Source organism: Rhinopithecus roxellana, chromosome 5 (genome assembly GCF_007565055.1).
Source record: "Rhinopithecus roxellana isolate Shanxi Qingling chromosome 5, ASM756505v1, whole genome shotgun sequence".
NCBI classification, from domain to species: Eukaryota; Metazoa; Chordata; class Mammalia; order Primates; family Cercopithecidae; genus Rhinopithecus; species Rhinopithecus roxellana.
Window position 1 is genome coordinate 141,316,645 of NC_044553.1, and position 26,426 is coordinate 141,343,070.

The 26,426-nt window shown below is 34.6% G+C and overlaps 1 pseudogene; it reads left to right on the forward strand.

The window, feature by feature from the left end:
• LOC104657391 overlaps nt 1–19,008 on the forward strand; it is a 99,895-nt pseudogene extending 80,887 nt beyond the window's left edge.
• Nucleotides 19,009–26,426: the final 7,418 nt, after the last annotated feature.

Genomic DNA, 26,426 nt, shown 5'->3' on the forward strand with positions numbered 1-26,426 from the left:
GAGACAGGAGAATGGTCTGAACCTGGGAGGAGGAGATTGCAGTGAGCCCAGATCGTGCCATTGCACTCCAGCCTGGGCCACCGAGTGAGACTCCGTCTCGAAAAGAAAAGAAAAGAAAAGAAAAGAAAAGAAAAGAAAAGAAAAGAAAAGAAAAGAAAAGAAAAAAAAAGAAAAGAAAAGAAAAGAAAAGAAAAGCGGTAAAATCTAGATGTATGGCACAAAATAGCAAATGCAAACAAATAAAATATAATAAAAAATTAAGCATAATAAATGATATATAAATATATTCAATTCAGAATACCATACCCTGAAGAGAGTTATGTTCTTGAATTCATTCTAATCATAGTCTTCTTATATAGAGAAACATTGTTTTCGTTTTTTCTTCATTTGGGGAGTTTGTATTTCTCCAGCATCCTGACCAGTATTCTCACAGGAGAAGAAAGTAAAAGCCACCTAGGAAGGGGTGAATGAGTATAATGTATCGAAATTTTCTTCCAGATCAGGAAAAATATATAAAGCCTTCCCTCCAGCCACAGAGAACTGTGAGAAACAGATAGAATAGAGGTTGAAGAAGCAACCGTGAGGCACATTTGATTTCACTTCTTTGGTTTTAAATTTCTGAAGAAGAGATGTGTTAGATATGTTGGTTGAAAAACATGGGAGATTTTGTCCTGAGTCCTATTTTGAACTCTGAAAATAATCCTGCTCTATGGGGAGCTGTGTGGCAACCTACCAGCACAAAGAGTGCAGGCCTGTTAGAGTGATGAGATAGACTGAGGTACCATTTCTTGCCCGACGGTGGTTCCTATGTGCATGGAAGGAAACCACAATATCCACATTCCCCGTGGGGGAAGTGTAAAGTAGCTGATTAATGGGTAGTTGAGGGGATGTGGGAGTCCGGAAGAGATATGTTTGCAGAGAGATGGGGAAAGTGTAAAGTAACTGATTAATGAGTAGTTGAGAGGTGTCCGTGTCCAGAAGGGATATGTTTGCAGAGGGACAAAGCAGGCTTTTGTCCTAAAGCTGTAGGGTGAGCCATCAAGGTTTAAGATTTAACGGGAACCACGGTCAGACCTTGAAGTGATGCAGTGCCAGCGAGAGTTGAAATGAATCAGTCAGCAAGGGGAAGCGGGCTGTGCACTGGGTTATTCTCGCACCATGGAGATCACGGGCTGCATGTCACCGAGAGTGAACGTTAGCACGTCAGTCATCAAGAAGGCCAGTGACAGACTCTGGGAGTCATCTCACACACGTATAGGAGGATCAAAAGAGTTTCACTGGAGAGCTGATTGACTCACATAAGGACTGGTATCAGAAAGAGTCCTCACCTTCACCCCTGAACTCTGCTTTTTAAATCCCGGGGCAACCATATTTCCTCTTTGGTCCAGAATCCATCTTTGAGAAGAAAAGAGAAAGCAGTGGACAACTTCAGCCACATCATGAAATTTGCCTTTGAAGAGACAGGATATTTACTCAAATGATGCTACATAAATCAGGAAAAATTGAGATATCATTAATTGATTCTTCAAATACTATTCTAGTTTACTGCCTCCCAGCAATTAGGAAGATTTCTGAAGATAAAAATGTTGTATTTTGTTTATCTGATTTTTATGAGCAAATTTCTATCCAACTACAATATTTTAATTTTCCAACATAAATTTATGCTTCGTGAGGGCAGGCATACTTTTTTTTGGAATTTCATTTGTACTAACCTATAGCATAGTAGTTCAATTGTGATTTCAGCTATTTCTTACATGATTCTTCATTTATCTGACAGATATTAAATTGGAAATAATCTGATTTAATCACTACTGTTGCTATTGAATAAATAATATCTTAAACATTTTAATATCTATATGAGAAAATAAGAAAACTAAATGTGAAAATATAGATTAAGAAACAACAAATATTTAAATACTAAGAAAATCAGCAAAAGCAGAGACTCCACAATTTCACCATTTAATACACTTTGTCAGTATTGTTCTGGGCTATTATGGAAATACTCCAAAAAATATATAAATAGCAATTAAATAGTATCAAATTGAAAATAAACTACTAAATTTATTATGACCATTGGAACGAATAAATTATGAGTAGGCACATTACTTTTTCTGCCACTTGAGGAATTCACAAGACAAATAATTAATTAAATACTTCTTACAACATTTTCAGGTACTTATGTGCTAAGTAGGCTATTGAGTAAGCTAGTAATATCAAGTTGCAAGGTTGAACAGAACATAGACTTATGTAGTGAAGGACTTGCGCCCTGGTAGGAAGCAAGGCATGCTGGCATACAGAGTAATGTGGCAGGATAATACGAAGAACAGTACAGCGAAGCTCAATAGGACAGAAGCAAAAGCTCGTGACTATGAATATTATGGAAACTGTCAGGAAGAAGAAATCTGAATTTGAATTCTACGGACAAAGTCTATGTCCTCATGAATATTACGGTAGGAAAGACATTCATACTAGCCCAGAAAGAAGGGCTAGTTTGATCAAGGAGTAGATACATTTTGAGAAAAATATTAAAATCTTTGTTGGGTTAGGCCATGAAAAAAGCCAATTCCAAGACTAAGTAATTTTAAATGTAAAAGTCTTTATATTTCAACCATAAGAAACATAAAGACTGAATTTTTGAAGACAGTGAAGACATTATTGCAAAAGGAAAGAGACTGTTCATATAGTTCATTCCCTAAAGGTTCTGGTCATGTATGATGTATAAAAGTTATTCAAAATATTCTTAAATTAAACTTTCATCTCTGTGTTATCTTATTTCATGATTAAAGATTGTATTTGGCATTCCTAAAATCAATTACAATTTCATATGAGCTTATTTTTCTTGGTCAAAAGTCATCATAACATATTTAATATTATAATCATTTTTCTGGTTGATTATTGAAAACTTAAAAAACGCAAACTGTTTTATGTTATATTAAAGGCTCATGTTTTTAATGATAACATGCTATTTGCAATTGCTGTGTTTCGGACGTACTTTGAACAGTCTAATGTTTCAAAATACAAATATACTTTGAATGTTTCACTCTTCAGCTTTTTGGATGACTGCTTCAGTCTGATTTTTCTTCCCACTAAACTCCAAGAAAAATCACCTCATTAATGCCTCCATGCTGCCAAGCCCAGTGACCCAGTGACCAATTCACAGGACATGTTACTTGACATTTCTTCAGCAGTTATTCAGGGTATCCTTGTTTAAACACTAACTTTTTTAAACATGATTTTAGGTTCACTGCATTCTCATGGCTTTCCTCCAATCTCACTGACTTCTCTATATCAATATCCTTTGAAGAGCCCTCCTTCTCTTTGCAGTCTTTGAATGTTGCAGTGCTCCAGGGCTCCCAACTTAGACATCTTTCTGTCTCTTTTCATTCATTTTCCTGGTATGTGTGGCTTTAAAAATATTCAAGACTTCAAAACTTTAATTTATTGCATGGAATTCTCTTCTATACTTAAATATCTATCTATATAGTTTACGTTCTTACTCAAATGTCTAATAGGTATCTATCTTAACGATCATAACCTTAATATGGCTTTTGCCTAAAGTTTGACCTTTGCACTCATCGCTGTTATTTTCCAAGTGTTTTCAATTTTAGAAAATGACACCACATTGAAAATATATCCCAAATATATTTTCTTTGCTTCACTGCTACTACCTCTGATCAAGCCACCATCCCTCATCTCTTGCCTTGATTATGTAATCGTCTCCTAGTTTGTCCTACTTCTGCCATATTTGTTTCTACCCATAGCATATTCTTCCATACATTAGTCAGTGTGATTATTTTAATATAAGTCTTCTTTCTAAATCTCTTAAATTGCTCCAACTCCTTTCCATGAACTACTCTCTTCTATATGATCTGGTTTGTGCTGCCTTCAAACTTTATGCCTTATTTTTCTCTTTTCTCTTGACATGTTTTAACTATTTTGGCCTCTTTGCTTTTTCTCAAACATGTTAAGCATATTTTCAACTTATTTCTCCCTAGAAAAACATGTCTCACCTTCTTGCCACATATATGTCTCTACTCACATAGCGACTACTTTCCTTATCCATTTGGTCACAAATAGTCACTTATGTTTAATCTCTATTCACTATTCTTATTCATTCTCTATTCTTCCTACTGTTTATTGCTACTTGGCATTATATATTTAAGAATTTGTTTATTTGACTTTTTATTTTTTCTTTCTTCCTTACTAGAATGTAAGTGTCAAGAAGAAAAAGCCTCCACCCACTCTTAGAAGAACAACTGAAGGCCTTACTTATTGAATGAATGAATGAATGAGTACATAATGCTGAACTTTTTTGAATATTGTCTCCATCTAACCAGTTTCCTTTAAATAACTGTGTCTTTGGAAGCTAGCCTTAACAAGTCTCATCATACACCTTGAGAGTCAAGCCACTTAAAATAAGCTGTGCCCTATCATTTAGAACACATTTAATTTTTATTTAACTTGAAATAGTACTGTTACTGCTATAGAAACAACAATCTGCTTGCTATGTTTTTAGAAGGACTATTTAAACAGTATCCACTTTAGCAAAAAAATGAATTACTAGAAAATGCTTTCCCTTAGGATAGTATGGTCATCTTATTTTTTTAAAAACATAATAAGATGGGCCACAAGAAGATTTTGGGGAAGTTTTTAGATTTTTAAAAATATTTAGTTATTATTTTCCCAGAGCACTGAGGGACATTTTTTAAGTGCCAAGTAACACGTGCTAAAAGTGATGACTCGTCCTGATCTACAAAATACAAGTATTGGAAAAAAATAAACAGTTTTAACATCTGGTAGCTTTTGAGAATTTTTGTGCCTTTGGCATAAAAGAACTGCCATAGAATATGTTCAGCATCTGATTAGTATAAGAACCTTCAATATTAACTTGGAAGAACTTCTGAAAATTAAATGTCTGGTGAATGTTTTCTTTCTCATAAAGTGAATTAACTGGAGAAATATGATAATATGTGGTTACCACTGTCTGCATAATTGACAGAAATATTAACAAAGGTTGTTTCTAGGTATTATTATCAAACAGAATGAGGAATTAGGCAAATTATAATGAAATCCTTGGTGTTTTAAGTTTCAGCAAGCAGAAACAAACACAAATATTTCTTACACAACCTTACTTGAATATCCAATGACAATCAGCTTTCTTTTACTGTAATTTTTAAGGAAGAGTATCTGAAAGTTATCACCTATTCTACAAAAGCTTGCACTATTGATTCTTCATCTGACATGATTTGAAACTCTGGACTCCACATTTTCATCTGCTGCCAGCCATAGGGTCCATAGATCACATAACTGAAAAAGTTATTTTGCAACTTGATACCTTGGCTACCTATATCAAAATGTAGAAAGAACATGTTTTAAAGCTTACACGTGCATCTGAGGCTATCTATATCACCATCTACCTTTTACTCTTTGCCTAACTGCAAACTTATGATATTCACAAAGACACAAATCTTAAGTAAATTAACTCCTCGAGATGGTTTTGGCATGCCAGAAACCATGTGTGACCATAGCAATTTTCTTGAGTAAATCTCCTGAAAATTTGTTTTCCTTCAGATATGCTTCATTTTTCCCAAATATTTCAAAACTGAAGTCTACCTTTTATGTAATTTAATTATTACTAGGAGGTAAATTATGCATAATTTTTGAATGCTCAATTGATAAAAAGATGATTCATAAAATATACAACTGTCGTAAATAAATATGAAGTTAATAATGAAATGATCAGGCCACATTCATACAAACCAACAAAATCCCAGCATCTAGATGTTAATGTGGACCTCAGGAGTTGGCTAGGCTGAAGTCACAGAATATACAAGAGTGTATTTGTGCTTTTTATACCATCTGCCATTTATCAGTAGTGGTTGATAAAGTATATGCCAATATTTAATTTTAAGTGCTTTTAAAAATAAAATATTTCTTCCAACTGTAATACGCAATTATAAATGTGTTTGGATACAAAACATTTTTATTTAATGGAGAGTTTATTTATCAGTGAGTGGACATGCCTTTCATTTGTAGAAGCTCCTTTCTTAGTATAATACAGAGTTTACATTGCACAATCAGGCAGCTTTTGCTGGCTGATTACACAAATTTGTTTTTTCTAGCTATCGTTGTAAATCTTTGATATTGTAGAACTGAATTGACTGGTGCCAAAGGGAAAACTTTTGGAAATTTCTGATATAAAATGTTTTTCTTTGAATAGAAGAAATGCTCCCAGACGTGGATTTTAAATCCATTTTGGATCTTTTCTGCTGGTTGTTGACTCTACATTCATCATTTTGTCCCTATTTTATATGTAATGCACTTCAATGGATGTTTTTATGGGTGGTTCTTAACACCTGTATCCTCATAGATTAGCAGGATCTGCTGATTAATAATATGTGCATTTCCCTTATTTACCTGAATAACATTTTAGATTGGTTTGTAGTAATGCAAAGCCTTGCACCAGTATAATCTCTTTTTAAAAAATGATGTATTAAAACCTTCGATGTGAAACACAGCATGCTTGTTTCTGGGCACATGAAAATGAATAAAATACATGTGGCTTTATACTTTCTATTTCTACTGTAAATGAGAAAGATGCTAAAAATAACTAACTTAATTACAGGCATACTTCAGAGATATTGGGGTTTCTGTTCCAGACCACCACAGTAAAGCAAATGTAACAGAAAGCAAACCACATGAATTTCTTGTTTCTTTCAGTGCATGTAAAACTTATGTTTACACTAGACATACTATAGTTTATTAAGTGAGCAATACTGTATGTCAAAAACATGTACATGCCTTAATTTAGAAAGTAGCTAAAAATGCTAACAATGGACTGAATCATCGGCATGTCATAATCCTTTAACTCCTGAAAGATCTTTCCTTAACAATTATGACTGCTGACTGATCAGGGTAGTGGTTGCTGAGACTGCGGTCACTGTGACAAGTTCTTAACATGACAATAACATTTGCTACTTAATTGACTCTTCCATGAAAAATTTCTGGGTAGCATGCAATACTGTTTCATAGCATTTTACCCACAGTAGATCTTTGAAATCTGGAGTCAATTCTCTTCAATCCTGCCACTGCGTTTTCAACTAAGTTTATGTATATTTAAATCCTTGGTTGTAATTTTGTAATTTTAACAATGTTCACAACATTTTCACCAAGAGTAAATTCATGCATAGTAAGAAACTCATATCATTCAAGTTTTATCATAAGATTGCGGCAATCCAGTCACATCTTAAAGTTTCACTTCAAATTCCAGTTTTCTTGTGATTTTTATATCTGAAGTTACTTCCTCCACTCAAGTCTTGAACCTCCAAAGTCATCCATAAGGGCTAGAGTCAATTTCTTCCAAACTCCTGTAAAAGTTGCTATTTTGACCTCATCCCATTAATCCCAAATGTTCTTAATGGCACCTAGAATAGTGAATCCTTTTCAGATGCTTTTCTGTTCCCTTTTCCAGATCCATCAGAAGAATCACTCTCTATGGCAGCTGCTTGTTTTGGCTGCTTTGATCATCTATCCACCTTGCAAAATATATTTATTAAATTATAAGACTTGAAAGTCAGAATTACTTCTTGATGTGTGTGCTACAGAATAGATATTGCGTTATAATGCATGGAAACAACATTCATCTCCTTGTGCATCTGCATCAGAGCCCTTGAGTAATTACGTACATTGTCACTGAGCAGTAATATTTTGAAAGAGATCTACTTTGTTTTATTTTTGAGTATTAGGTTTTGAGAGTGGGCTTAAAATATAGAGTAAACCATGCTATAAACTGATGTGCTGTCATCCAGGTTTTGTTGTCCCATTTATAGAGCACAGGCAGAATAGATTTAATATAATTCTTAATAGCCCTAGGCTTTTTGAAATGGTAAATAAACATTGGATTCAGCTTAAATTCACCAGCTGGCTGAGACCCTAACAAGAATGTCAGCCTGTCCTTTGAAGTTTTGAAGCCAGGCATTGGTTTCTCCTCTCTACCTATAGACCTAGATGGCATCTTCTGCCAACATAAGGATATTTCGTTTTCATTGAAAACCTGCTGTTTGGTGTAGTCAACTTCATCAGTTATCTTACCTAGATCTTCTGGATAACTCGCTTCAGCTTCTACCCCAACACGTGCTGCTTTGCCTTGCACTTCTATGTTATGGATATGGTGGGCTGTTTATTTAAACCTCATGAACCAACATCTGCTTGCTTCAATGTTTTCTTCTACAGCTTTCTCACTTCTCTCAGCCTTCATAGAATTAAAGAGGGTTAGGGTTATGATCTAGATTAGACTTTGGTTTAACAGAAGGTTGTGACTGGTTTGATCTTCTATCCAAACCACTCAAACTTTCTCCATATCAGCAATAAGGGTGTTTCACTTTCTTATCATTTGGGTGTTCGCTAAATTAGCATTTTCTTCATGTAAATTTTCTTCGCATTCACAGCATGGCTGACTGTTTGATGCAAAAGGCCTAGCTGTCTGCCTATCTTGTTTTTTGACAATGTTTTCCTCACTAAGCTTATTCATTTTTAGCTTTCGATTTAAAGAAATATGTGTGACTCTTCCTGTAACTTAAACACTTAAAGACCATTGTGGGGTAGGTAATTGGCATAATTTCAACATTGTGTGTCTCAGGGAATAGCAAGGCTTGAAGACAATGGAGAAATGGCGTGAGGGCTGGTCAGTGGAAGAGTCAGAACACACACAGTATTTATCAGCTGAGTTCTCCATCTCATATGGGTTTTGTTTTTGATGCCCTCAAATTATTGCGATACTATCATCAAAGATCACTGATCACAGATCACCATTACAGACATAATAGTAATGAAAACTTTGAATATACTATGAGAATTATCAAAATGTGAAAGAGAAGCCTAAAGTGAGCTCATGCTGTTGGGAAAAATGGTGCTGATATACGTGCTCTATGCAGGGTTGCCACAAATCTTTAATTTGTAAAAATATACAGTGTTTGCAAAGTTCAATAAAGTAAAGCACAATAAAATAAAATGTGCCTGAATTTAAATAAAATTGTTATAAAAATAATAAAGGGGCACCTCCATTTTACAATTTCTGCATGCCACTGTCGAACAAATCAACTGTAATCCGGTTACCAAAACAGAAGTCAGTTGTAACTGACTTACCAAAGCAGAATTAATATTGTCAGTCATTTAAAAATTTGGTCATCTTAAGGCTTTTTAGAAATTAAATGAACTCACCTCCATAGGCAAACGGAAAAAAAAGTATTATCTATGACATGGCAAATGTGAGATGGAAAACATTTTATGCAGTGATTATTATTATTATTATTATTATTATACTTTAAGTTCTAGGGTACATGTGCATAACATGCAGGTTTGTTACATATGTATACTTGTGCCATGTTGGTGTGCTGCACCCATCAACTCGTCAGCACCCATCAACTCGTCAGCACCCATCAACTTGTCATTTACATCAGGTAAAACTCCCAATGCAATCCTTCTCCCCTCCCCCCTCCCCATGATAGGCCCCGGTGTGTGATGTTCCCCTTCCTGAGTCCAAGTGATCTCATTGTTCAGTTTCCACCTATGAGTGAGAACATGGCGGTATTTGGTTTTCTGTTCTTGCAATAGTTTGCTGAGAATGATAGTTTCCAGCTGCATCCATGTCCCTACAAAGGACACAAACTCATCCTTTTTTATGGCTGCGTAGTATTCCATGGTGTATATGTGCCACATTTTCTTCATCCAGTCTGTCACTGGATTTTTTTTATCTCACTGGCTTTTTAGATTAATTAAAGGTAACATAATGAATTGAATGGTGCCTAGCCACTTAAGACTGAAGCCATAACAAACTGGTTAACAGATATCAACAGTTGTCTACCAGCTTTGGGTTGAAGTTGGTAGAACATTAGATGCATACAAAAATAATTCCACTTTGTCAGTTTTTCTTTGTTTTTGTTGTTATTTTTGGATGCTTTTATTTTCTCTAATGTAACTGTGATCTTTGTAGGCAACCAAATAAACATTGGATATGTCTTATTTTAATTTTTTCTACAAATGACATGTTAAAAGATCACATACTCTTTGCTTCTATAAAAAAGTTTAATAAATGAGGAAAACTATTAAATTTTAATAACTACTGGTATACTTTTCCAGCTTTATTAAGGTATGATTGACAAAAATTGGGTGTATTTAAGGTGTACAATATCATTATTTTACATACATATACATTGTTAAATTATATCACAACCATGCTAAGTCCCATCGTGTATGGGCACTAAGATTGCTTTCATAACTTGACTTGTACAGTAAATTAATGGTGCAATAAAGATGAGAGTGCAGATATCTCTTCAAGATGGTGATTTTATGTCCTTCGGATATGTACCCAGTAGCAAGACCGCTGGATCATATAATAGTTCCATTTTTAGTTTTGTAAGGAACCTTCCCAATTTTTTCTCTACTGGTTTTAATAATTTATATTCCGACCAACAATATGTAAGAGTTCCCTTTTCTCCACATCCTCATCAACTTTGTTTATATATTGTCTTTTTGATAATAGCCATCCTAATAGGCATGAGGTAATAGCTCATTGAAGTTTAGATTTACATTTCCATCATGATTATTGATGTTGAACACCTTTTCATGTATCTGTTGGCCATTTGTATGTCTTCTTTGGAAAAATGTCTATTCAGGTCCTTTGTCCATATTTTTTTAATCAGGTAATTTGGTATTTTGCTATTGAGTGTATGAATTTCTAATGTATTTGGATATTAATTCATATATATATATATGATTTGTAAATATTTTCTTTCATTTTGGAAGTGCCGTTGTCATTTGTTGATTTTTTTTCTTGCTGTTTGAAAGATTTAATGTGATGTAGTTGCATGTTCTCATTTTTGCTTGTATTTTCTATGCTTTTGATGTTATACTACAAAAATCATTTCAAAGATAGCAAACATTTTCCTTGTGTTTTTCTCCTGGGAATTTTATCAATGCAAGTCTTACATTTAAGTGTTTAATTCATATTGAGTTGATTTTTGTGTATGGTGTAAGGAAAAGATCCAATTTCATTCCTTTGCATATGAATATCTGGTTTTTCCATTTATTGAAGAGACCCTCCTTTTCCCTTTGTGTATTCTTGGCATCTTTGTTGGAGATTATTGACTGCATATGTGTGGGTTTATTTCTGGGCTCTCTATTTTAGAATAGACTATACCACTATATATATATATATATGTGTGTGTGTGTGTGTGTGTGTGTGTGTGTAGACACGCATACATGTATATGTATATATGTATGCATGTGTCTGTTTTTATGCCAGTATGTATACCAGTACATATATGTGTGTATGTACACACACACACATATATGCACACAAGTATATGTATATCTGTATGAATATATGTCTATTTTTATGTTAGTATCATACTGTTTTGATTAATAAGCCTTACAATTTGAAATCAGAAAGTGTGATGATTCCACCTTTTTCTTCTTTCTTAAGATTGTATTAGCTACTTTGTGTGTTTTGTTTTCATATAAAATTCTTATAATTTTTTTCTCTTTGTATGAAAAATGCCAGTGAAATTTTGATAGGATTTGCATTAAATCTGTAGATTGTTTTAGTACTATAGATATTTTAACAATTTTAATTTTCCCAATCCATAAACAGGTGATATCTTTCCATTTATTTGTTTCTTATTCAATATCTTTTAACAATGTCATAATTTTCAGTGTATAAAACTTTTACTTCCTTGATTAAATATATTCCTAAATATTTTTTATTGTACTGTACATGTTATTGTTTTCTTAAATTCTTTTTTCTGGCAGTTTGTATTTAATGTATAGAAACACAACTTGAACTTCTGATTTTGTTTATGTGTTATCTTCCTGATTTCAACGAATTGCCTGTGTTCTCTTGTAGCTCACTAAGCTTCCTTCAAAAAATTGCTTAAAATTATTTGTCAAGAAGTTCATAGATCTCCATTTCTTTGTCATTAGTAACTGGAGAATTACCATGTTTCTTTGTCAACTTCATGTTTTCTTAGTTTTGTATGTTCCTTGAAGTCTTGTACTGTCATTACACTTTAAGAAAGACCCATCTCCTGCAGTCTTTATTGAATGGTTTTGGTAGAGAAACACCTTCATCAGTCAACTCCTTAGGCATTTTGAGGTTCTTTCTTTCAGTTTCTCCTGTGAATGTAGTACTTCACCGTTTTGGTTCCCTCTTGTGGAACACTGAGGCGTTACTAATTCAGACAGGGTGAAATCATTGCAAGCACAAATAAACTAACGGAGTCATATATATGGTCTCTGATCCAAAAGTAGAGTAAACATTTATCCTAGTTTTATTTTTCATCTAGCTTAGATCAGTTGCCTTGACTTAGTTTAGCAATTAGCACTCTCAAAACTGTTCGTTGGGATCATAAATTATATCAACTGTTGTGGATCTTTAGGGAAAGGATGAACTAGTTAGCAAATGTTATGGACAAAAAAAAAAAGGATATTCTTAAATAAAAAGTTAAATTAGATGTCTATCCACACCAAATATCAAATTCAATCAATACAAATATGGTAAAAACTATTTAGCATTACATAGTGAGGGTTAAAATGGAGCAAATGATCATTGGTTATCTCTTCAAGCTTTGGCTCTGATTCTCACCCTAGAGTAAGCGTGTCTTTCTAGTTGGTCTGCTGGAGGGGACACTTTATCATTATTGGTCTATCAAGTAGAGGTGTATTTTGTGACTCAATCTGCCTGGAGTGGCACTTTCTTTTTCTTTTTGGAATTCTCACTGAAGTGTTCTAATGTGCTAGCTGTGGCCCCAGTTGAATTTTAGTTCTAGTTAGTTACTATCTAAGATCACTTTAATTTTTGATGCTATAGTTATCACCATTTACTAACATTTCATTCACTATTCTCTAAAGTCCAAGTCATTTTTATGTGTACCATTACCTAATGATTGTCTTTCATCTTATTATTATAGTCTGATTGGTTACTTAGGCCACAGCATATGCTTTTAGGAGGGCACTATTGCACAAAGCAGATGAGATACTTTGAAATTATACTACATTCAAAACCTGAATTTGTGACTTTGAAAAATGTACTTCATCCTTTGACCTCCAAATCTATCAAACATGGATAATAGTAATACACATTCCATATTCCAGGGTTATAGTAAGAATTAAATAAGAAAACCTATGTAAAAACTCTCAGTATTGTGTTTCACATCTAAAAGTGTTTAATGAATGCTGTCTTTTTCATTCATGCTATGTTTGCTTCATCAAATTTAATTGATTATATTAATCTCTTCTCTTTCACCAGCAAATACAGTTTTGTTTTCAATTTTGGCATCTATTATAGTCATAATTATATTACTCAAATATGCAATATTTTGAAGTAGTTTCAGTACAATCATACAAATCACTGAATCAAAGTATAGACTAGTAAAAGGTCAAAAATCAGAGTTCATGTTACTCTGAAACATACCTCACTTTTGGTGAATATCTGTCAGCTCACATTGGTGATGATTATTCAAAAGTAATTTAATATATTTATTTTACTTGAATTTGGTGTATAGTGTAATCAATCTAGTCAATTATCACTGACTTGTTATTACATCTATTCAATAAAAAAAGAAGCCTGAGTGACTGAGAAAGGGTTTAAACAAGGTATATATTGAGTTTCTAAATAAATCACAGATATTGAAGAAGTGCTCTAGGACACTGGTTAGGGTACATTTTTTTCTTGTTTTTTTGAGAGTGGGTGTTAAGACCTCAAAAGCACAGACAACCAAAGCAAAAATAGACAAATGGGATTATACCAAGCTAAAAAAACTCTGGACAGCTAAGGAAACAGTCAGCAAAGTGAAGAGACAGCCCAGAGAATGGGAGAAAATATTTGCAAACTACCTGCCTGACAAGTGATTAACAACTAGATTATATAAGAAGCTGAAATAACTCAATAGCAAAATGTAATAATAATGATCTGATGTTAAAGTGGTCAAAACATCTGAATAGACGTTTCTCAAAAGAAGACACACAAATTACAAACAGGTATATGAAAAAGTGTTCAATATCACTAATCATCACAGAAATGAAAATCCAATCTACAATGAGATATCATCTATCCCCAGTTAAAATGGGCTTTATAAGAAGACACACAGTAATAGAAGCTGGTGAGGACACAGAGAAAGGAGAACGCACATACATTGTTGGTAGAAATGTAAAGTAGTACAGACACTATGAAGAATAGTATGGAGGTTCCTCAGAAACTACAAAAATAGAATTACTATATGATCCAGCAATTCCACTTCTAGTATAATAAATATATTGTAGAGACATCTGCACTCATGTTTACTGTAGCCCTATTCACAATAGCCAAAATGAAGAATCAACCTAAGTGTCCATCAATGAATGAATGAATGAAGAAAACGTGGTATGTATACACACTGCTTACTCAGCCACAAATAAAAATGCAATCCTGTCATTAGCAGAAGCATGAATGAAACTGAAAGCCATTACATTAAGTGAAATGAGTCAATCACAGAAAGACAAATATTGCATTTTCTCATTCATATTTGAGCTAAAAAAAAAAAAAAAAAAGTGCATCTCATGAATATAGAGAGTAAATATGTGGCTACCAGAGACCAAGAAAGAGAGGGGGGAATGAAGAGAGGTTGATTAATGCATTCAAATAAAATTTGATAGAAAAAATAAAGCAGTGTTTGATAAATCAGTGGGGTGACTATAGTTTACAATAATCTGTTGTGCAATTCAAAATAGCTAGAAGAGAAGAATTAAGATGATTCTTACATAAAGAAGAAACAAATATTTATGGTGATGGATTTCCTAAGTACACTAACTTAATCTTTACAAATTATATGAATGTATTAAATTATCACATGTATTCCCAAAGTATGTATACTTAATATTTATCAATAAAATTAACATAAAAAGAAAAATCTAAGTGTAGTATCATAAGAATAATATAAAATACTATTGTGATGTTCACACTACAAATATCCTTATTTCAGGAATATAGTGTTAAATCACCATTATGTCTAGATACGTAGTACTTGACATTATTTCTCATGGTATCACAATTCCTCATTAGGTTTATTGGCAACTGCAGCAAAACTAAATTTTTTCTCCTTCCTGATGGCTACTAGAAAACATCAAAGGTATTGGGTTAATAAAACACTTACTTATTTTTCAAACATTCAATTATAAATCTGAATACATACATAAGAGCAATGTTTCTGAAGGGACATGCAACTGTGACTAATTTGCTTCTTCAAAGATCCCCTGAGAGTTAGGCAATAGACTAAAACCTTGTGCACTACCTCTGAATACTGTAATTATGTTGAAATTTCCTGAAAGTAACAAATACATAGAAAGAAAAAAGTTCCCAAACACATAGAGTGTGTGACTATCTTAACTCTGAAGACTGGCTTTGAATTCTGTCAATCCTTCCAAAATTAGGGAAATACAGAACCCTAATGTTAAACTGAGATAATTTATAGGACTATATTAAGCAAATCAAAGTACTTCAAAACAGAACTCCAAAGCTGTTAATGTTATTTGCTCAACACGTTCCCTACAGGAAGGACTTTGCAAAAATATATTCATTATAGAATGTAGTTTCTGTTTAAATAAGCAAAGTTAAAAGGAATTAAGCAATTGGCCAGGTTCAATACTTATAGCTTCTATTGAGTCTTAGCGTGGCAGAAATCCAAAGGAAGGAGACAAGGGCATGGCACTTATCCAAGAACCATTTGCTGTGGAAAGGTGGCTTGTTGTCAGTTTATCTTCTAAACTTAATCAGCTCATCACAAATATTGCTTCTTCCCATCATTTTTTCTGGTATATTAGACATTTTTTAGAAAGATAGAATATCAACTATATTAAAAACAATTTTAGAGGATAAAATTGAATCATGTATAATATTTTTAATCAAATTATTATTTTTAAAATTTTTTATTCAGAGGCTACAGGCACATGTTTATTATATGGGTATATCGCATCATGATGGGTAGGTCTCTAGTGTAACCCACATCCAAATAGTGAACTTTGTACTTGGCAGGTAATTTTTCAACTCTTAACCCCCTCCAATCTTTTTCCCTTTGGAGGTCCCAATGTATATTATTTCCATCTTTATGTTCATAGGTATCCTTTGTTTAGCTCTGATATGTAAGTGAGAACATGTAGTATTTGATTTTCTGTTTGGGAGTTATTTTACTCAGAATAGAATATTGGCCTCCTGCTGCATTTATTTTACTGCAGAGGACATGATTTTATTCTTTTTTATGACTGCATAATATTTCATGGTATATATGTACCACATTTTTTTATCCAATCAACTAGTAGTGGACATTTAGATTGGTTTCATGACATTGCTATTGTGAACAGTGCTGTGATAAACATGAGTACATTTATCTTTTTTTAATGTAATTATTTCTTTTGTTTGGGTAGATATCCAATAATGGGATTGCTGGGTTGAATGGTAGTTCTATTTTTAGATATTTGAAAAAATCTCTACACAATTTTCCATAGAGGTTGTAATTTGCAATCCCAGGAGTGTAAAAAAGTTCTATTCTAAGTCCATGCCAACATCTGTTGTTTTTGACTTTTTAATGATAACCATTCCAAATAGTGTTAGAATGTATCTCATTGTGGTTTTAATTTGCATCTCTCTGATGATTATTTATGTTGAGTATTTTTTCACGTGTCTGTTGCCCACAGTATGTCTTCTTTTGAAAAATATCTGTTCATGTCCTTTGCCTAGTTTTTAATTGAGTTGTTTGTTTTCTTTATGTTGAGTTGTTTGAGTTCCTCATAGAATCTTAATACTAGACTTTCGCTAGAGGCATAATTTGCAAATATTTTCTCCCATTCTGTAGGTTGTTTGCTTATACTATTGATTATTTCTTTTGCTCTCTAGAAGTTTTTTAGTTTAAAGCCCTTTTGTTTTGTTTGGTTTGGTTTGGTTGCATTTCCTTTTGGCATCTTTGTCATAAATTATTTGCCTAGGCCAATCCAGAAGAGTCTTTCCTAGGTTTTCTTCTAGGACTTTTATAGTTTCGGAGTCTTACAGTTAAGTCTTTATCCATCCTGAGTTAATTTTTGATGAGGAAATGCCTTTGTGTATGATGAGAGATGAGAGGGTCCAGTTTCATTCTTCTGCATATGGCTAGCTAATTTTCCCAGCACCATTTACTGAATAGGGTGTCCTCTTCCCACTATCTATTTTTGTTGATTTTTGTCAAAGATCTGTTGGTTTAGGGTATGCAGCTTTATTTCTGGATCCTCTATTCTGTTCCATTGTTCTGTATGTCTAGTTTTGTTATCAGTATGATGCTGTTTTATTTACTATAGCCTTGTATTGTAATTTGAGGTCAGGTAATTAGATGCCTCTGGATTTGTTCCAATTGCTTAGGATTGTTTTGGCTTTGAGCTGTAGAACTGTTTTTTCTAATTCTGTGAAACATTACATTGGTAATTTTAAAGAAATTGCATTGAATCTGTAGATGGCTTTGAGCTTTATCGTCACTTTAACAGTATTGATTTTAGCAATCTGTGAGCATGGTGTGTTTTTGTATTTGTTCGTGTCATCTACAATTTCTTTAATAAGTGTTTTGTAGTTCTCCTTGTAGAGATATTTCAATTCCTTGGTTAAATGTACATCTAGGTATTTTATATTTTTAGACGCTGTTATAAACAGGATTGAGTTCTTAGTTTGATTCTCAGCTTAAATGTAACTAGTGTTTAGAAATGCTTCAGATTTTTGTATGTTGATTTTGCGTCCTGAAATTTTACTGAAATCATTTATTAAGTCTAGGAGTCTTTGGAGAAGTCTTTAGAGTTTTCTAGGTATACAATTATGTCATCAGCAAAAAAAGGTAAATTGACTTCCTCTTTTGCAATTTGGATGCCTTTTATTAAACAAAACTATTTTTATTATTTTTCGTATTTCCTCATTCTGTAAATGTGAAAATGTATTTTATGTAGTCAAAATATTAATAAAATTAAGATTTCATGGACTAAAATGTTTTATTCTAACCGATTTTCATGTTGTTTTACATAATCACATTTATTTGCTTCATATTAGTTCATCATATGTTAAAAAATGTAGCTATAAAAATCAATTATGAAAGACATTTCCTCACTTTTAGATAGTTAAAATGGTATCACTTGTTTTACTAGTTTTGGCATAGTAAATAATATGGTCTGAATATTTGTACCTCTCCCCAAATTTGATGGAAATCTAATCACTAATGTAATGGTACCAGGAAGCAGAACCTTTGGGAAGTACTTAGGTCATGAAGTCAGAGCTCTCATAAATGAAATCAGTGCCCTTGTAAAAGATATCCCAGAATGAACCATCTATTTATGAGATGGGCCCTTACTGGGTACTGAATCTGCCAGTGCTTTGATTTTGGGCTAACCCTAGAACTGTGAAACATAAGAGTTGCTTATAAGATACCCAGTCCAGCCTTTTCACAAGGTGGCGCCGAAAGCGAAGAAGGAAGCTTTTGCCCCTCCTAAAGCCAAAGCCAAAGCGAAGGCTTTAAAGGCCAAGAAGGCAGTGTTGCAAGGTGTCCAAAGCCACACACAAAAAAGAAGATCCGCACGTCACCCACCTTCTGGCGGCCCAAGACACTGCGATTCCGGAGGCAGTCCAAATATCCTCGGAAGAGCGCCCCCCAGAGAAACAAGCTTGACCACTATGCTATCGTCAACTTGCCGCTGATCACTGAGTCTGCCATGAAGATAGAAGACAACAGCACACTTGTGTTCATTGTGGATGTTAAAGCCAACAAGCACCAGATCAAACAGGCTGTGAAAAATCTCTGTGACATTGATGTGGCCAAGATCAACACCCTGATTCGGCCTGATGGAGAGAAGAATGCATATGTTCGACTGACTCTTGATTACGATGCTTTGGATGTTGCTAACAAAATTGGGATCATCTAAACTGAGTCCAGCTGCCTAATTCTAAATACATACATATATATATATCTTTTCATCATAAAAAAAAAGATACCCAGTCCATGACATTTTCTTATAACTGCCTAAACAAACTATGAACAAACAACAACAAAAAATCAGTATTGAAAAAGGGAGGTGGTGCTGTAACAAATACCTAAAATGTGAAGTCTTTGGAACTGGGTAATGTGTAGAGATTGGATGAGTTTTGAAGTGCAGTTTAAAAAAAGCTTATGTTGCTATGAACAGATTGTTAAGGGTGATACTAGTGAGGACTCAGATAGAAAGCCTCAATTTTCAGAGAATACCTAAGTAATCCCTAACAGAATGCTATTATAAACATGAAGGATAAAGGCCATTATGATGAAGTCTCAGACAAAAATGAGAAATGTGTTATTGGAAACACAAATAAGAAAAGGAAATTCTTATTATAATGTGGCAAAGAACTTAGCTATATTCTGTTTGTGTGCTAGTGTTCTGTGGAAGGTAGAACTTGTGAGTAATGAAATTAGATATTTAGCTGAAGCTATTTCTTAGTAAAGTCTTGAAAGTGAAGCTTGACTTCTCTTGAGTGCTTAAAGTAAAATGCTAAAATAATATAATGCTTGGCCGGGCGCGGTGGCTCAAGCTTGTAATCCCAGCACTTTGGGAGGCCGAGACGGGCGGATCACGAGGTCAGGAGATGGAGACCATCCTGGTTAACACGGTGAAACCCCGTCTCTACTAAAAATACAAAAAATTAGCCGGGCGAGGTGGCGGGCGCCTGTAGTCCCAGCTACTCCGGAGGCTGAGGCAGGAGAATGGCGTAAACCCGGGAGGCGGAGCTTGCAGTGAGCTGAGATCCGGCCACTGCACTCCAGCCCGGGCGACAGAGCGAGACTCCGCCTCAAAAATAAAATAAAATAAAATTAAATAAAATAAAATAAAATAAAATAAAAAGAATATAATGCTTAAATGTTACATTTTTAATCCAGAGGGAAGCAGAGCTTAGCATTTTGGAAAACTCTCAATTTATCCGCATAAGAAAACTATGAGAAATCTTTTTCAAAAGACAACAAAGATGTTTCCAAGCTACTATTTAATAAGGTGATTTCTGTGAATTTTCCATGTCAACAGAAGCCAGGTGCTATTCATAAATACAATAGAAGAATGAGCCCAAAAGCATTTTGGAAATTATTAGAGCTGACCTTTGCATCACAGGCCCAGAGTACAAGGGCCTAGGGGATAGAATAATTTCAATGCTTTGCTCCTGACATTCCAGGGCAGCACTCTTCAGTCACACCAAGTGTGGCTCCAGTGGGCCGAGGTGTGGAGAGGGCTTTGGTGGCTGCCCTTTCAGAGGGCACAGATGGTAAATCTCTGCAGCATACATGCAGTGCCATCTCTGATGACACACAGAGTATATTAGCAGTGGGACCATGGCTATCTACATCTATATTTTGAAAAATGGAGGCTGCCACAGCCTTGGGTGCATTACCTAGACAGAGGCACCTCGATGTCAGGACAGAGTTCCAACTAATGGAGTGCCTAGTGTTATGAAGATTCGAAGATCCTGTTTTTCTTTCACAGCACCAAACATGTATTTTAAAAAATTATCTACTGCCTTGAGGCAGCAGCAAGGAAAAATGCTTATTGTTCTACAGTGTGATGTAAAGCAGTGATGAGAGCTGCCTACATTCTCTCTGGTACAGTCAGCACCTGTTGAAGTCCTACTGATTTTAATTCAAACCTCCCCATGGTGATGGCACAGTGCCCCCTCATGCCTTCTCTGTCCCTCTGTCAATAATTTGAAATGTCAACCGTTAGGAAGGATAAGAGTTTATAGCTTTCATTATGAACCCTCAGGAAAAGCTATACCTAATACAGTGTGTGTGTGTGTGTGTGTGTGTGTGTGTGTGTGTGCCTACATGGCTGCATAAAACCTATATAAGTATTTGTACGTACATAACACAAACTTTCAGCTCTGATTCTCATTTGCAGTTCACTGTATCAAGAAAGAGTTACAGACGATGGAGCTGTGACAACAAGTGACTAGAATTCACTGTGAACCACTCTCAAAAGAAAGCCATTAAAATGGGCTTTTTGGAGTTAGGTTGCATTTATTATTTAGAAGACTTGGTCCTCGGTAAGTAACAACCATCATGCAAAGTTCCAAGAAAGAAATGCAAGAGGGAAGGCCAGGAAAATGCATATATTCTTTATTAGTTTAGTGGGCTTTGTCTACAAAATTCAGCTTAGTTCTCTACTGGACTAAGTTAGACTATCTAGAAATATGAGAGGTCTGCTTATTTGGTTATAGGTAGATCTACATCCTGAATTAAAGGCAGTCTTGGTGTTTTGCCTTTAGGCCATCATTCTAGTCTTGGCTCTTTAGCTCTAATTTTCCTGTTCATGTTGAAGAAATGACAGTTCCCCTGTAGTATTATAACTGACATCATTATTAAAGCATGAACCATAAGAGATATTCTGAGAGATTTTCTTTTAAAGAAATGAAAATGTGAAATTACTGTAGTTATATTATTCCATTAATATCAGTGTTAGAAAAGCATTGAGCAGGCTAGTGAGAACATAGATTTAAAAGAGAAGATCATTTCTTAACATTAAAAAGAAGAGGCCAGGTCTTCATAATACATCCAAAATCAATAATCGAAATGACCTATTCCAAAACATGTTGTGCTCAAAACAACAGCCTTTTATTTAAGAGGATGATCTCCTTATTTCAAAAAGTATGATGCTGCTCCATCTTTCTGCATTTCCCTAATAAGTCACAATAATGTGATGCTTATGTTACTGTTCAAAACATTTTTTCAGTTTTTATGGAAAGCTTTGATGTTCCAAATAAATCTCATTATACAGTAGATCAAAGAGGACAATGCCTTTCACCAAAGAAGTATAACACACCAATTAGCTTTTCATCTATTGGAAGTTATATATATTTTTTTCCTTTAATAAGTTCTATCAGTGCCTACAATGTGCCCAGAATATGTGATAGGACTACGTAGGTGTGTTTTCAGTGACAGGAGAATAGATCCGGGATAGGTAAAATGTGCTGAGAACAAAGGGTGTTAAAGTTCTATCATTATCGTAAAATACATTGTATTATTAATAATACTAATACTAATGCCTATTATTAAATAGCTATTTTATTCTATGATTTCTTCCTCTTGAAAATATCTCATAAACTAAGACAGAATGTTAAGTGAATTACAGAGAGAACTATTCTATTTCTTGCATAAATGAAGCGGAAAATCTAAGTTTAAAAGACTAGATTTCAGCTTAGAATAGAGCACCAACAGCTATGCATCACTTTAGGTTGTTTAAACAGAGTACCAGCCAGAAGCATTCTGTAATGCATCAGCAACCTGCCCTCTGTCAGAGGGTTCTGACGGTTGTGGGAGCTGTATGCGCATCTACAAAGCTGAATTTCACTCCCCAAGCACTTGGAGTCTGCTTAAGTATCGCATTATTTTTGACTGAGTTCTGATGCAAGCTTCCTTTCTGTGATTTTATGATCTGCATCAAAGTTGAAGTCATGATTGCAAGTCTTATTTTAGATCCACTGTCACCTGGAGAACATAAATCCCTTGGGATACTAGAAGAATTTTAAAAATTTACTAATGCTCATGTGTCTCCCATGTTGCCTAAAAAGTTCTACACTGTTTTACCTTATATGATAATCTGATACTCAAAGGAATATCATGGCACACAAACTTCAAATCTGTTTCTTAGATAAATTATACTCCTTTATTCCAACTGAACTCACCTACTAGATTTGTGCAAATTTATTTGTTTTGTAATAAATATCTCAGCAAAAATTAGCTGAATTCTCTTTTGTTCTTTAGAAAAAGGGGCCAGGCATGGTGGCTCATGCCTTTAATCCCAGCACTTTGGGAGGCCGAGGCAGGCGGATCACGAGATCAGGAGATTGAGACCATCCTAGTTAACACGGTAAAACCCCGTCCCCACTAAAACTACAAAAAAATTAGCTGGGCATGGTGGCACGTGCCTGTAGTCTCAGCTGTAGTACAGGCTGAGGCAGGAGAATCACTTGAATCTGGGAGGTGGAGGGTCCAGCGAGCCGAGATCGCATCACTGCACTCCAGCCTGGGCAACAGAGCAAGACTCAGTCTCAAAAAACAAACAAATGAACAAACAAACAAACACAAAAAGGCAGAAGTCTTGGACGACATATTTCTTTGTGCGTACTTTAGAGCAGTAGTGCATTGTCTATCTATTGCTTCAAAACAAATTACCCTAACACTTTTTGGATTATAACGATAAACATTTATTATCTAACATTTTCTGTGAGTCATTAATTTCAGCATTGATTAGTCAGGTGATTCTAGTTCAGATTCTTTCATAATGTTGCTGTCAAGCTGTTGGCCTGAGTTGCCATCACCTAAAGGCTTCACTGGGACTGAAAGATTCACTCAAGATTGTCCCCTTATGTGGCTGTTGGCGCAGGGTTTCATTTCCTTGCTAGCTGCTGGCAGAAGAGCTCAATTCTTTGCCATGTTAACCTTTCTTTAGGGCTGCTTGAGGGCCCACATGACATGACAACAGATTTTCCCCAGAGCAAGCACTCGAAGAGAAAGACCAGGATAAGGCAGTTTCTTTTATGATCTAGTCTCAGAAATCACACACAATCACCTCCACCATATTTCATTAATTAGAAGCAAATTAGTAAGGATAGTACTTGTTTAAGGTCAGGGAAATCAGGCTCCATCTTTAGAAGGGTGGAGGATTATTAAATAATTTGTGAATCTATTTTAAAATGACTACATGGTAAGAAGGGCTGGCTGTTTCTTAGAACTGGTTTGTGTAATCTTCTTGAACCTGAAGGAGCACATTTCTTCTCTACCTTAGTATTCAGAGTAGGAGATTTTACACACTCTGATAGAAACTTTAAATGCATAAGATTTTAACTGTGTGTATTTAATAGAAGCAGTGTGTAAGATTCCGTGCAGAAATAAAGGTTGAGTACATAACAGTTTACTGTGCACTGTTTCCAATACCAACAAGTTGTAGTTCAAAAGCACTTACCTTAGTGTCACAGACAGAGATTTAAATATATGCAGCATCATTCCTAGTTGGAAGACTTTAGGCAAGTTACATAATCAGTTTTCATGTCAATTACTTCATTTACTTAAATGAATTCTCACAATAACTCTGTGAAGTGTGTAATATTATCCTCATTTTATAAGAAGACAAAAATTGAAGCTCATTACAACTAGAAAGTGGCAGAGTCAATGTTACGATCCAAGTTGAGTTGATGCCAAAACCTCTTTACTTTCTCCAGTGATTTCTGGAAAAGAGAAAACACCTAAAATTGGTCAGTGATGTAGCATATATGAAAGTGGAGAGCATTATTATTAATAAAGTTAGTATCTACACAGAAAACAAAGTTTCATAAATAAAAATTATTTCTATTGAAGAACAATTAACATGTGGTTACTTAAATCAACAGAATTCTAAGTTATCAGTAGGCTTTCAAGATTTTTTTTTTATTTTTTTGAGACAGAGTCTTGCGCTGTCTCCTAGACTGGAGTGCAGTGACGTGATCTCGGCTCACTGCAACCTTCACCTCCTGATTCAAATGTTTCTCCTGTCTCAGCCTCCTGAGTAGCTGGGATTACAGGCATGCTCCACCATGGCTGGCTAATTTTTGTATTTTGACTAGAGATGGGGTTTCTTCATGTTGGCCAGGCTGGTCTTGAACTCCTGACCTCAGCTGATCCGCCCACCTCAGCCTCCCAAAGTGCTGGGATTACAGGCGTGAGCCACTGTACCTGGCCTAAAGATTGCCTTTAACTTAAAACTTGGAGTTAGGGTAAGCAACCAAGTAATATACTGCATTAAAATTATTCAGCCCTACTTACTGCCTTGCTTTGTAATTTCATATTAAATGTTGAAGCAGTATGAAACATGATTCACAGCTTAGTTCTAGTGACGCAGTGCAAGCAAATGTCAGCTCCAGGATGCCCTTGGTTAGTTTATGCCTGCCTTATTTATTCAAAACCCAGATTTATCTAGTATCTTGATTATACTGTAAATAGAAAAAGGGATACAGGACATGTCAGTTACATATTACAGTTGCCCTATCCCTTTCATTGTTTGTTGTGTACCACTTTGAATCTAGTATTAAACACTAGCTGAATAACTCTGAATTGAACCAATCAAGTTCAAAACATATTCTTGAAACTTAGACGAATTTCTGATAATTCAAAATCATTGGTCCTGCCTTGAACGATGTAAGTTTTTCATGATATTTGAATTGATTGAATATTTAAGTAGCTAAGCTTTCTTAAATTCTTGAGCATCCGTATTGGAAGTCTCAATTATAGAATCAAATACTATGATTGAAAGGAGTATCAACTCAAGAAAGTACAGAGATCAATGCCATATTTCAGGATGCTGGTCTATTTCCTTTAGGCTGCAGTTAGCTTACACTGAACTTGAACGGGTTGCTGAACTAATGAGTATTTAAGCTTATTATAATTTATTACATGACAACTTATTGAGGCTGAAAAAGTGATCAATTTCAAAAGCTCTCCCTTAATATGTAGGAAGTGTTTTGCACACTGAGCAAGTATAAATCACAAAGTAATAAAAGTTGTGTAAGATTGTAACAAATATAAATTACTATATAAGTGTTAAATAAATTACACAATATTTTTAAGCCCTGAAACCTCAAATCACTTTGCAAAGAACTAAATGTCAAATGACAGAGTGTGAGTTTATGCATACTCCTTCTACGGGCCATTGTTACAACTTTAGTAACATTGCTTTAAAATTTTCATGCCCACAGCATATTCACTTTTGTTATTTACTTTGCTTGGTTTTATTTCCTTTGTTTCAAATAGCAACCTTAATTTTCCAGGGAAAAGTTTGAAATTTGGGGCTTCAGGCTGCTGTAGTGACTGGTCACTTGCTCTGTTTGGAGAAATTGCTAAAGAAGGTAAGGAATAGCAAGTGCATTACTAGAGGGTAAGAGTCCTGAAAAAAAAAAAAAAAAGAAAGAAAAAGAAAGATATCCCTTACAGTTACACCAACATCTGCGTGTAGGAATTTGGTTGATGTTCAAAGGCAAACTTAGAGAGTAAAAATACGTAAATTGACAATATATATCTTGAGGGGTAAATATGGAAGGAAAAATGGAAGGAGAGAGACTGTCTGGATAAGTAAGAGATTTTCAACTGATACCAATACAATGATTATGCCAATATGTAGTGAATTATTATAATTTTATGTTGCCTTCATATCCATTTTGAATATGTTTACATTTTTTATGCCAGAAGTAAAGCTTAGTCACTCTTGAAACAGTTTCTAGTCCTACACCAACTCTCAGTTCCCCAGTGTGATCAATCCAGATATCTGACTTAAACAACTTCCCATATATACACATATGTTCTTGAGCCTTAAGGGTTTAGATTTGCTAGGAACATTTCATTCTTTTCTTC